The following is a 17,208-nucleotide window of genomic DNA, read 5'->3' as shown; positions in this document are numbered from 1 at the left end:
TTTTTAAAATATTTCATTTAACTATTTTAGTTAAAAACAAACAAAAACAAACCTGATTTTAAAAAACTTGAATGTTTAACTAAATTAAAAAATTCATTTGCTTGTTTTGTTAAAATATTCTATGTCTGCTACTGAAGAAAAAATAAAATCCAGAATACATAACATTGTTGTTTTAGTTAAATAAAACAATTAAAATGTATGTCTGATGATGTTCTCCTCCTAATACAGCTTGGAAAGAAAATCCTCCAAATATTAATGATTAACCTGTTGAATTGGAGATAGCTCACCTCCCAATGACTTCATAAATAATCTTCAATTACCTTTGGTAAATGAAATAACCAAACAATCATTCATTTTCTGATATAGCTGTAAAACTAATCTGAAAAGTTTTCAGAATAAATCACTTTAAAAATGTATAGTGTGTACCTTCTAAAAATGAAACCTACATCTTTCTCTGAGTTGTGAAGAATATGTATTAAGGTTATAAAAACCAACAAGAATGCAGAAAACCATGATTAAATTGAGTCTTCTTGACTAGTGATTTAAATCATGATTTAAGTCACTAATTTGATTTAAATCAAATCCACCCTGCTTAAAAGTGGTAATAGCATAAACCCCAGGGAAGCAGCCAAGTTTAGGTTGACAGGCAAACCCACCAGTCAACTTTCAAACCTCCAAACATGAGTTGCAGTAGTGTTAATTTCCAAGGTCCTCAATTTCGGCAGCCGACCCATAAATTCATGGTTTACTGTGATTGAAAGCATGCATTTTTACCGGTGCTTCCTCTGTCTGATCTCTTCTTATGAACAAGTATTCTGAAGTGTTTTGAGCAGAAACCTTGGCAATGTCAATACATTGCCTAATATAAAGAAGAAAGCATGGACATCATGGAACTGGAGAGATGGACATAACTTAAATCCATTTTACCTTTTGGGAATGGAGACTAACTTTTTTCTTTTATTGTTATTATTAAAAACAGCACTTGTTTTGAAGATTTCCTAGCAGGGGAAAAAAAAAAAGCACTGAGTGTTATTCTAAAAAAAAGAACATTTTGATGGAGAGAAGCCACAGGATTACAGCTGATTCCAACAAGGTTGATAAATTTCTAATCTTATTCCCCCTCACCAACTGACCAACATTTTCAGCAACAAAACCAATACAAGAGCTGTTTGCTTTTATTTCACTGAAAATATGAATAAAAAGTTATTTCGTAAAGGAACTTTGAAAGGCTATTTTTCCTGCCTAGTTTTAAAAGGGTATTACAAGGAACACAGTAGTAACACGGTTAAAGATTTTTAAGGACACTTACGTTATGTTAGCATCCAAGGAGTCTGGAATGTGTTCAACAGCTGAGTTTTGATAAACTGTGGAAAACAAAGAATTTTAAAAGCAAATTAAGATTTTTGGAGGAAGGGGGTGGGGGGAGAGAAAGGACTGTTAGAAGATGAAGTACTTCTCTTCCCCAAAATAAAATATCTTCCAAGAAAGTAAACCTTGAGAATTTAAACCTTAAGAATATTTCAGTAGCACTTATCAGAGCTCATTGTATTGCACTTGTATACCACATCAGTTTAAGTAATTAGAGAAAATTTGCATTCAAAATGGAGAACAATATTCATCTGTCCAATTTCCTCAGTTTCTTAAAAAAAAACAACAACTGATTTTGCATGCAAATTGTGAATGTCCAGTAAGGTTCTGAGAAATTTTCTATTTGAGTTTTAATAATATCAAATTCTGTTGATTGCCTTGTGCATGATACTGCACAATGTTTAAGCAGCTACAGTCATCCAGGTGTTGACATGGAATATTCAAAAAGGAAATGAGTGTTTGCAAAGAGTAGTAGCAAAGATCACACCATGTAAGTGTTCCAAAACCAAGAGAAATCCATTCTAATTTATATCTCCTTTACAAGATAAACATACAAAATACCTAGTTTAAGAATAGTAGCAACATTATAATTGAAAAGATGCTTTTTCAGGTACTTATAAAAACTTTTTATAGAAGTTACCTTTTGGCATGTAATTTCTTGTTTAATCTCAGTCTAGCGATGAATTGTGGCCATAGTTTGATGAAGTTAGCAATTTTTCAGATAACTGAGCATAAAATGTTTTCCACCAATTAAATATGACCTACTTTAGTTTTAAAACAGCTGTTTATACATTTCAAATTTAGGGATTTAGGCTAGATTCAAAAAGAGAATTGTAGTCTCTGTCAATGCAAGACAAAGTTCTTTGACACGTGTCAATAAATTCTATTTGAAAATAAGGACCCAGGTACAGTTCCAGATGTTTCACTTTTATCATGAGGAATAAAGCCCCAAAGATACATACATCTAAACAGATCCACATCAAGCCACATATATTCCCTAAGGAATAAAATGAAATTGTGGTTATTTCTAAGCTTGATCTTATGCATCTGAAAATATTCACTAGCGTGACCATTTACATTTATTTTTGAAATAGCTAAATGGTAAAACTATGTAAATGTGTTATGGTTTAGATAAGTGAGTAAGGACAAATTAGAACATCCTTAAGTTAGTTACATTACAAATCTATTAAGGCATTAAACACTACACAGCACAATACACATTACTGAACAGGCAGAAGGGATCAGAGTTTGATTTGCTGAAAGAGTTACACATTTGAATACCTTAAACTATTAAAATTAAAATCTTTACCATAAAGTTGCAGTGGTGTAGAAATCAATCAGATAAAATAAAGAACAAAACAAAACAAAACTGGAGGTGCCTTGCATGCAATCAAGACTCATGCATCTAAACCCAAAAGACTGTACCTGTTTTTGATGAGTATAACCAGGTGTGACCAACAATAAACTAATGAAATCTTTAACCATGTAGTTCACTGCTATGAAGTGGGAGATCATGACTGATGAGAACTTCTCCCCCAGATGCTTCAACTTGCTCTAAGGACTTTCCAACATACAGAATTGCATCAGTTTAACTTAAGGTGTGGTTTTAAACCGATTTACTTAAACAGGTGCAAAAGGGTTTGTGAACAATCCAGTATCAGTTTAAAACAGGATAAATTTGGTTTAGCGTAAATTGATTAGGAAGAGGTTTAAGTGAAATTGAAATAAGCCACTCTTAAACCAAAGCATGAAGGGGTTTTGCACTGGTTTAAGTAAAACATCTTTAGAGAGTGTTGACACCATATTTTTCCACTAGTTCAGTTTTGTTTTTATAAATCTTTTGTGCCTCTGCTACAAAGAAGGACTATAAAAATAGAACCATCTTCCTTGACAGTTCTGCTCCTAATGTGTGCTTACAGTCATATCTGGTTGCTTAACTAAAATTACACACACACTTTTTTACTCCTATTAAACTGGACAGAGTCAAACACACTAAAAGCAATCTACGTTTTTCTGATTCCTGATTCAAATAGAACCCACCACATTCAAAATGTAGGGCTGAGTTCTGCTATTGCACCTGTGCTACCAAGTGGAACACACTGAATTACTCATATGTAACTGATGGTGAATTTGGCCTGAGTTATTATTACTGATATCAGCAAAAGCTAAAAGATTTTCAGATTCCATGCTTAGGTTTCAAAGTTGTCTAATGGGAAAGCTATCTTTTTACTGGTAGGCTGACAAAATGCGATATGGAAATCATTGACACAAACATGGAACCCATTTAGCCGCTCAATCACTTTTCAAGATAAAATTATATAGTTTCGCTAGAGTCTCTAGAATAGGCAAATTTGTAACTATTCACCTACAAATAAGCATACTTCTGTAAAGATATGTTCAGACTAGGACAACCACCAGCAAGCTACAGCGATAAAAGCAATATTCCATGAGATTTCCTTCCAAACAGCAGAGGTAGGGCAGACTAGTGAGAATCTTGCAAGAGATTATTTTCAGATAAATTAAGAGGTAAAAGACCCCTTTCCTAAAGAGATAATCCGTGTAGGATTCCCATTCTTAAGTAGTTTGTGGCCTGTCTCAAACAACACAAAAACAAAACAAAAAACAAACCACCCCTCCCCCCCACTAACTATAGCATGTGCAAAACAAAACATAAACAAGGACGATGCCAACACCTGAAGAATTTAGGAACAAAGGAATTGCCAGACTGGATCATACCCAAAAGTCCATCCAAGCCAGTATCCTGTCTCCAACAGTGGCCAGAACCACATGCTTCAGAGGAACATGTAAGAACCCTGCAGTAGGCAGATATGGGATAATATAGCTCGCATAGTTAGAGACTGGCTTAAACCCTGAGACCGTTCTTATGTTCTTGATATTTATCAATTACATTTTTACTGCTAGACTTCAGAAATTTTTATATTTTTTGCTCAATATAATCAAGCATCCTAGAAGAAAGTTTCCTGTTTAAAAGCAAAGTTTTAGGCATTTATGGAATTTTAACATTTAACTTTTTTTTCAAGCTGTTTGGTTGTTATGTTGTTAGCCATAAGGATTTAAATAGATGTAAACAATCCTTATGATTTATTAAGCTATTTTCCCTATAAAACTGGATTTAAAATAAATTACATCATTTAAAAAATGGTACAAACTTGCAGGAGGAGGAATCTTTCATATACAATCTCATTTTCTTTAAAGCAATAAATTCAGTAATACCCAGCGAACAAGAACGACTTTTTTTTTTTTTTTTTTAAACACCATTATGTTTTGGGTCCATCTTAGACATACGGGGTTATGAACATCCATCATCTGCAATGTTTACAACTTCAAAATCATCTGCCAGTACCACCAGCAGTGCAGCAACTAAACATACAAGCAGGCAGTTTGTTTTTAAAATAAAGGTAAAGACAACCTTTATCATCCAGTAAAACCATGGAAGAGTTCAAAATCAGCAAACTCCAGCAAGACTCCACAGATGAGAAGATTGCTCAGTTCATTTATGCAACCAATTCTCCCTTTTATCTTGTTCAGAGCAAACATTTAATTTATACAGTGTAATCATTAGGACCAGGCTATACTTCACTGGGCAGAGCAGACATTGCTAGATACAGTGTATGAGAAGGAAATTGAAAAGTGTGCAAAAACATTGATGGGAAATTCATTAAGCTGAATCTTGATGGTTGGAGCAATGTATACAGTGATCCAGTAATACATGCTTATGTGACAACAGAAGCTAGGGTTGTCTAGCTCACATAAACAGCTGATACATCAGATGCCCATACAGCAGAATACTTAAAAGTAGCAGTAAATTGTTATAACAAACTGTGAACAAAAATTCAACTGTCAAGTGTGGAACTTCCTCACAGACAATACTGCAAATGTAGCAGACAGGAGGGGGAAAAAAAAAAAATCTTGAATAAAATAATGAAGGGAACCTGAAACTCCTAACATATGGGCGTAGTGCTCATTTGAGGCATATTTTAGCCAAAAGCTTACGTACAACTCCAGGAATAAAAGAAAATAAATGGAACCTTGCCAACCACCGGAAGGACGGTACTGTGATCTCACTTTATAAGGGCAAGGGACAGAGCAGCGAATGTAAGAGCTACAGGCTGATCACCTTGCTGTCCGTTCCAGGGAAGGTGTTGCGCATGTTTTGCTGGTACGCAAAATGCTTCTGTAACAGCTACTGTGTTTCAGCTTCACTGAGGAGAGCAGGAGGATCCAAACTAATTTTTCCTCAAGATGTATGAAGGAATTCAATGGTTGATTGTTTTGACCTATTTATTAAATAACTGGGCTATTCTGATGACTATTTGTGAAGAAAAATGTGACAAAATACCTGGAACTATCACAGCCAAAGTAGTCAACAACAGACTAAAGAAAAATGTAGAAGACGTGCTGAATATACTGAAATCTCTTTCCATAGCCTTGAACAAATTGCAGGAAGATTGCTGCTGTACTGCTCATGCTGTTGAAATTTGGAAAGAACTTCTAGAGACACTGACGAAAGAAATATCCAACAACAAAGTTAAACTGCGGGCAGTACTCCACCTCGTTTTCTTGAAAATATTCTCAACTCAAAGTTCCAAGGTAGTTGCCTAACTGCTGAAGAAGATGCTGCTATGACAGGAGCATCTAATATTCATACACCAATCATGCCAACCACACTAGACTTCAGAGCTGGAGGTGAACCATTCAAGCAAGACATGTTTGCTTACTATATTTTGAAAGTCACACCACTGAACTGGTGGAAGTAACTAGCTAAGCATCTGGAACCAGAAATTTTGAAGCTTTAAATCAGTATTTCATAATAGTAGCCTCTTCTGCAGGCACAGAATGAATTAGTCCAAATGAAGAAAATATTCTATCAAAGTTAAGAAATCTATTGGGAGTTGAAAAAGCAGGAAAACTTGTCTCTCTCTTCCAGTGTATGAATAAAAATGAAGGGGGAGTGAGGAGGAGAGACAAGATACTCTAGTTTTAAAAGTGTAAACGGCTTAGAAGACTGTCTCATTTTCAAGAAACTTAGGCACATAGGAACTCAAGTTCCAGTCACTTTCACATAGGCATATTTGAAAATTTTCCCAGGCTGGCCTGCAATAATCAATTTATTTAAACTGATTACAGTTAAACCCTCTATTTAATAAATCATTAAGTTGTAAATGTGAAACCTGTTTTGATAAGAGAAGATTACGTATCCAAAACATTTACGGTTATTTTGTTTAATAAAAATAAATGTTATATGCTGGTTTGTGTGTTTAATTAAATTCCAGCTACCATCCTAATGCAGTTTGCCATAGATCATGAGCAAAAAGTTAATTATCTAGTAAATGAGCAATATCATTCACCAATTTTCCAATGTACTAATAATGTACAATAAAAATCTGAAAATATTAAGCCATATAATTGCTTAAATAAATGAATACTTATAGCGTGCCCTTCTACATAGCAAAAAGATGTACCAAATCTAGCGTAAAAGCTCTGTTTATCTGTAAATCAACATTTTAATGGTTATATGAGAACGCATCTTTCTGTAGAAAAATAACTGAAGTACAAATGGAAACACTGATTTAAAAACGAGGTTTTCCACTTGGTGATTTAAATTAATCCACCCTGCCCTGAAAGAGAATATCAGTCCTCCAACAGACCAGTCTTATGGTTGGTTTTATAGGGACTTTACAGGATCTTTTCCTAGACGTTTCTTTCACTATGTATCCGTATGGGTCACCACTGGTTGTGGATTACAAGTGACAAATGAAGCATGCAAAAGAAACAGACCAGTGGCAGAAGTTCTGTGCCAAAGCTGATAAATTGCTTTGAAAAGTTTTCAAATTTTTATGCAGTGGCTGGGAAAATGGCAGATAGTGGATTTGTCCTGCGTGCAGGCCAGACTGATTAACACAGGCTGTCTCTTTTCAGCAGCTGACTCAAGACCGTCCCACAGGAAATAAATGTATTTTGTAGATTAAAACTGCTCCATTTCATGTAAACCTCTCTGCTTCTGTGGTGGCAGAGCAATGTGTAGAGAGACAAATACCAAGACTTCAAGGCTTCAGTTTTTGTCTGCATTGCTATCTAAGTCTCTGGAGAGACTAGGAGAACTTTATTCCACAACATGTACTTTGGATCCATGTCCTTCCAGGCTGAAGGTGGCTCCGGGGATTACTTGGTCCATCATAAATAAAATATACAGTGGAGATTAATGACTATCAGACCAATGTCAATATATTTGAAGTCTTCCTTTCTAGGATAACATTGATGAGACAACTCAATACTGATGCTTCTTATTTCCTGAACCAGTAGGTTCAATTCTGGGTATTATGTTTGAGGGAGGATCACATTTAAAAGGCGTGTTTATAGTAAAAAAAAAAAAAAAAAAAAAATAGTAGTAGCATTGAAGAAATAACTCCACAGAGACTGAAATATAAGCGTTCATGTTCTCCAGGTAACAAATGAATATTAGTTGTCCGTGTCAATATTCCATCTATCAGTGTTTATTAATACAGTTGATAAGGTAACACTTAATTGCCTGTAGACCCTAGTGTAAGGAGGAATGCAGCCACTTGAGGGCAATTCTACTTCTTAGATATTCCAGTGGATAGTACTAAGAAAATGTTCTTCTGCCCTGAGTTCCATACATGTGTATGAAGGATCATAGGAGATTTTTAAAATAGGAGACATGGGTTGCAGTGTTACAAAAACAAAATACACTGCCTTCACCTCCTTGCTGAGGGGGCTAAATAAGCATGAATTGGGATACCACACAGACATATGCACAATTGGTGGGTCCATGTTCCAAGCTGTGGGCCAAATTTTCACTTTCAACTCTTTTAAAGTATGCATGCGTGTAACCAGACTAGGGGAAAAGTCCTATGTGGAAGACCAAAACTACCAAAACCCCCAAACTGTACAAATGAAAAGGTTCCAACAACTGGCCAGGTAAAAAGCAAGTTTTCTGACCTTCTGGAAAAAGTAGTAATGCTATCTGTTTATCAAAGTATTTTTTGAGGGGTTATTCACCGAGAGGTTTAGAATCATAGAACTGGAAGGGACCTCGAGAGGTCATCTAGTCCAGTCCCCTGCACTCATGGCAGGACTAAGTATTATCCAGACCATCCCTGACAGGTGTTTGTCTAACCTGCTCTTAAATATCTCCAATGATGGAGATTCCACAACCTCCCTAGGCAATTTATTCCAGTGCTTAACTACCCTGACAGTTAGAAAGTTTTTCCTAATGTCCAACCTAAACCTCCCTTGCTGAATTTAAGCCCACTGCTTCTTGTCCTACCCTCAGAGGTTAAGAAGAACAATTTTTTCTCCATCTTCCTTGTAACAACTTTTTATGTACTTGAAAACTGTTATGTCCTCTCTGTCTTCTCTTTTCCAGACTAACCAAACCCAATTTTTTTTCAATCTTCCCTCACAGGTAATGTTTTCTAGACCTTTAATAATTTTTGTTGCTCTTCTCTGGACTTTCTCCAATTTGTCCATGTCTTTCCTGAAATGTGGCACCCAGAACTGGACACAATACTCCAATTGAGGCTTAATCAGCATGGAGTAGAGCAGAAGAATTACTTGTGTCTTGCTTACAACACTCCTGTTAACACATCCCAGAATGATGTTCGCTTTTTTTACAACAGTGTTACACTGCTGACTCATATTTAGCTTGTAGTCCACTATGACCCCCCAAGTCATTCCCCATTTTGTATGTGTGCAATTGACTGTTCCTTCCTAAGCGGAGTACTTCGCATTTGTCCGTATTGAATTTCATCCTATTTACGTCAGACCATTTCTCCAGTTTGTCCAGATCATTTTGAATTATAATCCTAGTCTCCAAGCACTTGCAACCCCTCCCAGCTTGGTATCGTCCATAAACTTTGTAAGTGTATTCTTTATGCCAGGGCTTTTCAACCTTTTTCGTTCTGACCCCCCACCCCAACATGCTATTAAAATTCCACAGCCCACCCAGGCTACAACTATTTTTCTGCATATAAAAGCCAGGGCCAACATTAGGGGGTAGCAAGCAGGGAAATTGCCTGGTGCCCCATGCCACAGGGGGCCTAGCGAAGCTAAGCTGCTCAGGCTTCAGCTCCAGATGGTGGGGTTTGGGGTGGCGGGGCTTCCACCTTCTGCCCTGGACCCCAGTGAGTCTAATGCTGGCCCTGCTTGGCGGACCCCCCTGAAACCTGCTTGTGGTGCCCCAGGGGGCCTTGGACCACTGCTTAAGAACTGGTTTCAGAGTAACAGCCGTGTTAGCCTGTATTCGCAAAAAGAAAAGGAGTACTTGTGGCACTTTAGAGACTAACCAGTTTATTTGAGCATAAGCTTTCATGAGCTACAGCTCACTTCATCGGATGCATGTAGCTGTAGCTCATGAAAGCTTATGCTCAAATAAACTGGTTAGTCTCTAAGGTGCCACAAGTACTCCTTTTCTTTTTGGTTAAGAACTGCTGCTCTATGCCATTATTTAAATAATGGATGAAGATATAGAACAGAACCAGACCCAGAACTGATCCCTGGGGATCCCACTCATTATGCCCTTCCAGAATTACTGTGAACCACTGATAACTACTCTCTGGGAACAGTTTTCCAACCAGTTATGTACCCACCTTATAGTAGCTCCATCTAGGGGGATTTTAAGGGAGATTACTTCTGATTGCTAACCTTAAGCAATGTTTTTATTATAAGCTCACTTAGTGACTGTAAGTATGTGTATTTTATCATGTAAAATATATCAGTTCCCACCATGAAAATTAGTCTGCACTTAAATAACGGATGCATCAACTAACCAGTGCATCCAATATGCCTAATACTGAAAATGAACCAATTTCCCAAGTAACATGAACGTAATTTATCCTATACACTTTCCAAAGCACAGCCCAACTAAATGAACAGTGCTAGTGAAGGAATTCCAAAAACAAGTTCCACAAACAAAAGAAATCAGGCAAAACTGCCATAAATAATCAGAAGAAACATCAATAAGCCTCGATAAACAGTACAACAGTTTCCATAGCTCCATTTGCTGGTAATGAAAAATAATCAATCACTGAATTTACTATAGGCCACTGAAAATACAGACAGTGGAAATTCTTTTAAGGTCTCTCCCATGATCTCTTCTATGTTTAATGGTGTCTACAGTGTTCTGTAAAAAACTATATGCATTGTTAATTACGAACTTTTTTGTTTTGTCTTTATGGTTGTGAAATAAGTCTCTAAATGTGAACCAATTCAGTGCTGTCTTCCCAAGTCTGAAAGAAAAGCCTTGTGTACACTTAAAGGTTATGTCAACATGCCTACATGGACCAGGGGTGTGAAAAAAACACCTGAACTAACACCCAGTGTGGACGCAACTAAGTTGATGGAAGAATGCACTCACTGACCTAGCTACTGTTGCTTGGGTACATGGTATTCCTACACCAATGAAAAAAACCCTTCCATCAACATGGTCTGAGTCTACATTATGGGGTTATGCCAGCATAGCTACAGGAGCCTAGCTAGGCCAGTACAGTCCGCATAGCGTAGACACACCCCAAATCAGAAACATTAGTACAGTACTCAGAGTTTTAAACTGACTCTTCCATCTTAATGAGTTATCCACTTAATGACTATTTCAGAGTTCATTTATGCCACTGGTTCTCAACCTGCGGCCTGCTTACGGCCCAATCAACACACAGATGTGGCCTATGTGACATCCTCAGGACCATACAGGTAGTATATATATTGTGTGGCTGTGTCCCACTTAACTAAGGCTACGATTTAGTCATGAGTATTTTTAGTAAAAGTCATGGACAGGTCACGGGCAATAAACAAAAATTCATGGCCAGTGACCTGTCCATGACTTTTACTAAAAATACCCTTGACTAAATCTTGGGGGGGCGCAAGGGAGGGAGACAGTGTGTTGCTGGGGTGAACCAGGGAAAGAGAGAGGGCCCGCAGCCACCACCCGAGGCTGCTCCAGCCGCAGCCTGACCACTGACCGGGGCTGCCCTGAATCCGTGATAGGCACAGAGCCCTACACAACAGATAGAGAGCTCCATATGCGGCCACAATGGTAAATAGGTTGAGAACCACACTAATAAGAAAACTAGTGGACACGGCCCAAGTGCATATAACACTTTCTGCAAAGGTACTGCACTCCCCCCTGCCCTCAGAGGGAACCCCTATTAAAGGAGGATTTAAAAAACAAACCCCAAGACTGAGTGAAATAGAGCTTATTTTATTTAAAATTACACATCAAATTAATTGTTGGGATAAATTATCTTTAAAAATGTTCATACATTTGGAATGATTTCTTTAAAAAAATTTCAGACTTCTCAAAATTTCCCACAGAATATTGAAGGTGAATTCTTCATAATGTATAATTTTTCACATACATCCAGGCATCTGTGTAACAACTAAATATGGTGGACCGTAACCAGACATATCATGAGCAGAAATTACTTATAGCCTTTCTAAAACAAACGAATAGAGGTCTATGCTCAAAATTTATTGATTTAAAAATCACAACAAATATGAAGTCATGCTTCTGGTACACACGGTACCATGATAACCACTGCCCTATAAACACAGATTGTGAAGACACCATGTAAATATTAGGTTAACATTCATCTAACAAGTTTCAATGTTTACAGTTTTAGACTAATGGGATACAATCCTAACATATTGTGCCTGAAAGTATTCAAGTAATAAATAAAATGACAGTCCTGAGAATGCCTGAAAAGTTTCTGAAGACGTTTAGAATGAACTGGCTCTCAGCCTTAAAGATACCTCATATAAGAAGAAAAATGGATGACTATGTTTACTTCTTTATAATGTCTAAAGGGTTTTCTTTCTTACTTTTAAGACCACTTGGGAGTAGGGATTTTGGGGGATTTTCTGCTTTAACACATACACATGCAGGAAATTCAGATCTTGTCATCCTATTTTTTTCCTGGAAGACTACGTAAAACTGGATAACTTTTAAGATACCATTACAAGTACCGTATGAGTGAAACCTGATCTGCTGAAAAGGGAAGAACTTTTATTCGGGCTCTTTAAAAAAAATTTGTGATGTGTATTAACAAAAACAAGCAATTGAGAAGATATCTTTGTTAAAGATTTAACACACTGACCTCTTTAAGTAAAAGACTGTGGAAGCTCCCAATCCACTTCCAGGGTCTCGTCCAAGGAGACCATTAGTTAAAAAAAAAAAAAAAAAAAAAGACAAAATTTGCATTTCATGGTATTGCTAAGGTAAAAGATAAGTGGAAAAAGAATTTGAAAAATATTTTTCAAGGCTTCTTAATACTTCATAAAGTAACCAAAGACGGCACAAAATAACTTTTCCATTTTTAGGCTTTCAAATATAACTTCACAATAATTAGTACAAGATGAGTTAGAATACTTCATATCCCTACAAAATAAAATTCCAATACATTTTAGTTAGTGATATTAATTTGTCATTTCATCTCAAGATCCTGATATTTTAATTACTGTTGCCAAGGTTATTGCTTTGATATGAAGGCCAGGGCAGGGGAGTTAAGGATTTACTCCACTCTTTGTCCTTATAGTAAGCTTGAACTCTTTTAGGGCATATCTGCAATATAGCAGCATAGCCACAACCCTGCAGCAATAGCACTGCTAATAGAACATCAATGGGAGGATTTTCCCGTTGATGTAGGTAATCCACCTCTTCAGCCAACCTAGCTACATCTACAAAGGCACTGGGGGGGGGGGGAAAAATAGGTCAACCTAACTACGTCTGACAGGGTGCAAAATTTTTCGCAACTAGGAGCTATGCAGTTAAGATGATCTAAGTTTTAGATGTAGACTAGGCATCAGACAGTACCACTTGGATAAGGATTTGTCTACACTACCTTTTAAATCGATGCAAGTTACAAGTGACGTAAAGCAGTATCTACACCATGCTATGTTGGTGGGAGATGCTCTCCCGCTTACATAGCTTCCCCTCTCGTTTCTCCCATGAGCATAGCACGTCTTCACCAGACACGCTAGAATGGCACAGTTGCATTGGTGCAGCTGCGCTGATGTAGTGCGGTAGTATATGCTAGCCCTAAATTAGGTGTCTTTCCCTTAAAAGCTAAATCCCCTTAAGAAAAAGTTGTGTTAAAAGCCCAACATGTTGTTAATCATATGAATGATGCTGTGGTTGTGCAAAAAATAACTGAGTGAAAAAGAGCCTCTGGGCTCTTTTTAGACTTACTGAATATCAACTCATCTGTATAAAAGTCCTAAAAAGCTATAAAACTGCTGAAATAACTGGTAAATAAAGTTCTGTAGACTAAAAATCATATAAAGTCAATCTTTAAAGTGAAACTGTGTAGAATATCATGGACACAATTCTGTAGTCCAATCAGATAATTAGAACGTAAAAAAAATACAATAATGCAAAGTTATATTTAAGAGTTTACACAAAAAAGTTAGGAAATATAAGAAGTTCTAGTCCCTTACAGGAACCACATTTAACTCACTTATACACAATATAGTTTCATTTCATGTTGCATATGCATTACCTGAACAATAACTGATTATGTACATAATTGCATATGCAAATAAATCTATGTAATTGGTTATTTCAACATGCAGAAAACCAAGTATATGTATAAGCTAGCAAAACAAAGCTCCCAAGCGCTGCAGCTGAATCTGTGAGGATGTATATACAGGATCAGGGCTCACATTAGTAGTAAGAAAAGAACCATACCACGTATGAGAGTTACACTACTTCTCTTCTCTCGCAAAAACAAGGAGTCGTCCTTGTGGCACCCCTCATTGTTTTTGCTGATACAGACTAACAGGGCTACCACTCTGAAAACTCTTCTCTCGAGAATTCATTCCTCACTGAGTATACACATACAAGGCTGAACTTCTAAAATGAAAAAAGAAAAAAGTTTCTGAATTTTTTTTTAAAATGGTAAAATCCCAAAATGATAAGAGCCCAAAGGCTAATCTTTTCAGAAAGTTCTAAGAACCTAGAAAATAGCATAATATAAGTGTTTTTCAACCTTAACTGTAATGCAACTATTGGACTGCTCTACCTGATATCAAATTTTGCACTGTGCTACATTCCACTTTAAAGATTCAGATGAATCTTTAAATTTGAACTTTATATTTAAGTTTTATTTTGTAATTAAGAATCTTATATTTAGCATGAAGCTTTATTTTAAAAAATGTCAAATTGCACTGCACCCTCCATCCCAGATAGTTCTTAGACAGTAAACTCTTTGGGGGCAGGAGCTGTCATTTATTATATCTGTACAACGGCACCCAGCCTTTGGGCACTATTGTAATATAAATATTAATAAAAATCTATATAAAGCACAAAAAACTGTATTCCAATAAGTAGTACAGAAAATAAATTCACAAATGAACTTTCTGATAATAGCTCATCTTAATTAATTAGCCTCTTACTCCACTTTATGTTCTGTGTATACATATATCCACATATAAAAAAAAATAAAATCTTACTATATGTTCCATTCTATGCATCCGATGAAGTGGGCTGTAACCCATAAAAGCTTATGCTCAAATAAATTTGATAGTCTCTAAGGTGCCACAAGTACTCCTGTTCTCTTTTCTGGGTAATGTCTACTTATATTTTAAAAAAAGCTTCCTTACCAATTATACTAATACCACATAAGATTACTAACACAAAAGAGTTACCTTACTTTTGCCTATTTACTTTCTGTATTTTGCTCTTCTTGGATATTTAGTTTCATAGCATTTGTAGTACAAACACTGCAAATTTTAAAATCTATGAAAATCACTCAATTTTAAATAAGCATAAAGTACTACTGTTACTTTTATTAATATTAGGAAATGTGAAATATATATGTACATTTAAACCTGGGGCCTCATCTGTCCAACAACATCCTTTTAATGGATATCAAGCAAAACAAACAAACAAAAAAAATTGGAACCTGGTTGACCACCACTACATTCCCTCCAAAAATCAAGAAGTAGAAAGTCTCACTGATTAAAGGGTCAAATTTTCTTCTCACTACCAGTTTCATCCCAGTCTAACTCCAACAACAAATTACTCCTGATTTACTCCAGCATAAAGGCAATCATACCTGGGCTAAATCCCAAATCCCTCCCTTTAACTTTACAACAACTTTCAGGTGTTAATCTAATTCTTGGTGCCTGAATGCAACGTGCAGATACGGTGCTGCCAATACAGAAAGCTCGTATCCAAACATTTTATTACAAAAGCGGTCTAGATAAGATTTTGACCGACCCAAACGAGAGCAACATTTAGCTCAGTGCACGGGACTGCTCTACACATGCGATTTTAACAAGGCTTGGTCCGTGCCTATCGATTACACACAGTCGGGATTTGTTTTGGTGGTTTGTGTTTGTGTAACAAAAGCTTTCCCCGGATGCTGGCTGAGCGGGGACGAGGAGGAGCAGTGCTCGGGCGGAGGCTCAGAGGCCGGGGCTGGCCCGGGGACTGGGGAGCTCAGTTACTCCAGCCGCTGGTCCCCTTTGTTTTCCCTCTTGCCCCGGGGAAATGCGCAGATGCACAGCCAGCCGGGTAAGGGCCCAAGCAGCGGAGCGCGCCCGAGCCCAGCGCCTGCAGGGCAACGGCCTGTCACGTTTGGTCTTAAACTCTTGATCCGACCGGCTCGTGTCAGTCTCTTCGCGCGGGGTGGGGCGCAGCGGGCCGGGCACCAAACTCCGCCCGCTGCCCCGGGGAGGGGGAAGTAGAGAGACCGCAACTCTCCGGGGGGCTCCGAGTTGAGGTGAAGGCCCCGCGGAGCCCCGCGGCCGCCTCCGACGCGGGACAGGGGAGTCGCCCCGCAGCCCCACCGGGAGAAGCCGGCTCAAACTACTTTCACTTGTGAGACGGGAGCTGCCGAGAGTCCTCCCGCCCGCGCCCCCGCTCCGGGAACCAGCGTCCCAGGACACGCGACACCGCCTCCCCAAGCGCTCCCCCAGGAGGGACCCTAAGACTCCCCCAGCCCCTCCTCGGGCTGCCGGCCCCAGGGCGTACCTGGCGCCAAGGATCGGAGGCTCCGGCTGTTGAGGCCCCGTGTCCCCACAGGGCTCGGTTACTGCTGCGCTGCCAGCTTCCCCAACATGGAGGCTCTGGCTCCTTGCGCCGCCGCCTCGGGACTTCCGGGAGCCGCCGCGGTCGCTTCTCCGCGGCTGAGGCCCGGAACGTGTCCCCGGCCTAAAGGCTCCGCGAGGGGAGGGGAGGGGAGGGGCGGACTCCGAGCGCGCTGCGCCACTGCCGCCTACTCCGCTCGATCCTCAGCGGCTCCCCGGCCACATGTCAGTGCGCGGCGGCGACTGCGCAGCACCCACGGAAGCCGCGCGGCGGCGCTGCCCAACCGCCTTTTGCGACAGAGGAACAGCGTGGCGGCGGGCGGCGCAACCTGACAACGAGACACCTCCGACCCGGCCCGCGCGCGTCGCCTGCAAGGGCGCTCTGGGAAAGGTCCTCCAGCTCCGAGCTCGGGGGGTGGGGGTCAGTCGCTGCGGCGATAGGAAAGGGCAGGCCGAGGAGCTGGGCTGGAACCTTCTCTGGGGGGCGCGGGCCGCTGCGCCCGGTGCCGAGCTGCGGGGGCTCGTAGGGGCCGCACTGGCGCGGCTGGTAGCAGTGGCGGGAGGCTCGTGCTCGCCTCGTGCGGGGCGTGAGCGGCTTCCTGCTGCCCCCGGCGCTGCGAGGTTGATGGCAACAGGCGCCCCTTTGGGAGCGGGGCATTTCCCCCTTTGCCGGGGCGCTGGCGCCGGGGGCCCCGCCGCTGTTTCCGTGGGGCGCACAAAGCGGCTGTGCGGCATGTGCAGGGCGGGCGGCCTCGCCCGGCGGCGGTCAGGTGA

At 39.5% G+C, this 17,208-nt stretch overlaps 1 protein-coding gene across 6 annotated transcripts in view; it reads right to left on the bottom strand.

The window, feature by feature from the left end:
- Nucleotides 1-16,677, bottom strand: part of SCAF11 (SR-related CTD associated factor 11) — a 68,007-nt gene extending 51,330 nt beyond the window's left edge. For 5 of the 6 annotated variants that reach the window (XM_073327979.2, XM_073327981.2, XM_073327978.2 and 2 more), the window contains exons 1-2: nucleotides 16,379-16,677; nucleotides 1,310-1,364 (exon numbers count right to left, since the gene is read on the bottom strand). The gene's annotated coding sequence lies outside the window, so the exon portion shown is untranslated. The remainder of the gene's footprint in view (nucleotides 1-1,309; nucleotides 1,365-16,378) is intronic. The other variant, XM_073327982.2, reaches the window with a different exon arrangement.
- Nucleotides 16,678-17,208: the final 531 nt, after the last annotated feature.

This window comes from Lepidochelys kempii, chromosome 1, assembly GCF_965140285.1.
Source record: "Lepidochelys kempii isolate rLepKem1 chromosome 1, rLepKem1.hap1, whole genome shotgun sequence".
NCBI classification, from domain to species: Eukaryota; Metazoa; Chordata; order Testudines; family Cheloniidae; genus Lepidochelys; species Lepidochelys kempii.
The sequence above is the reverse complement of the archived record's forward strand: the minus strand, read 5'-3'. Positions and strand labels throughout refer to the sequence as shown.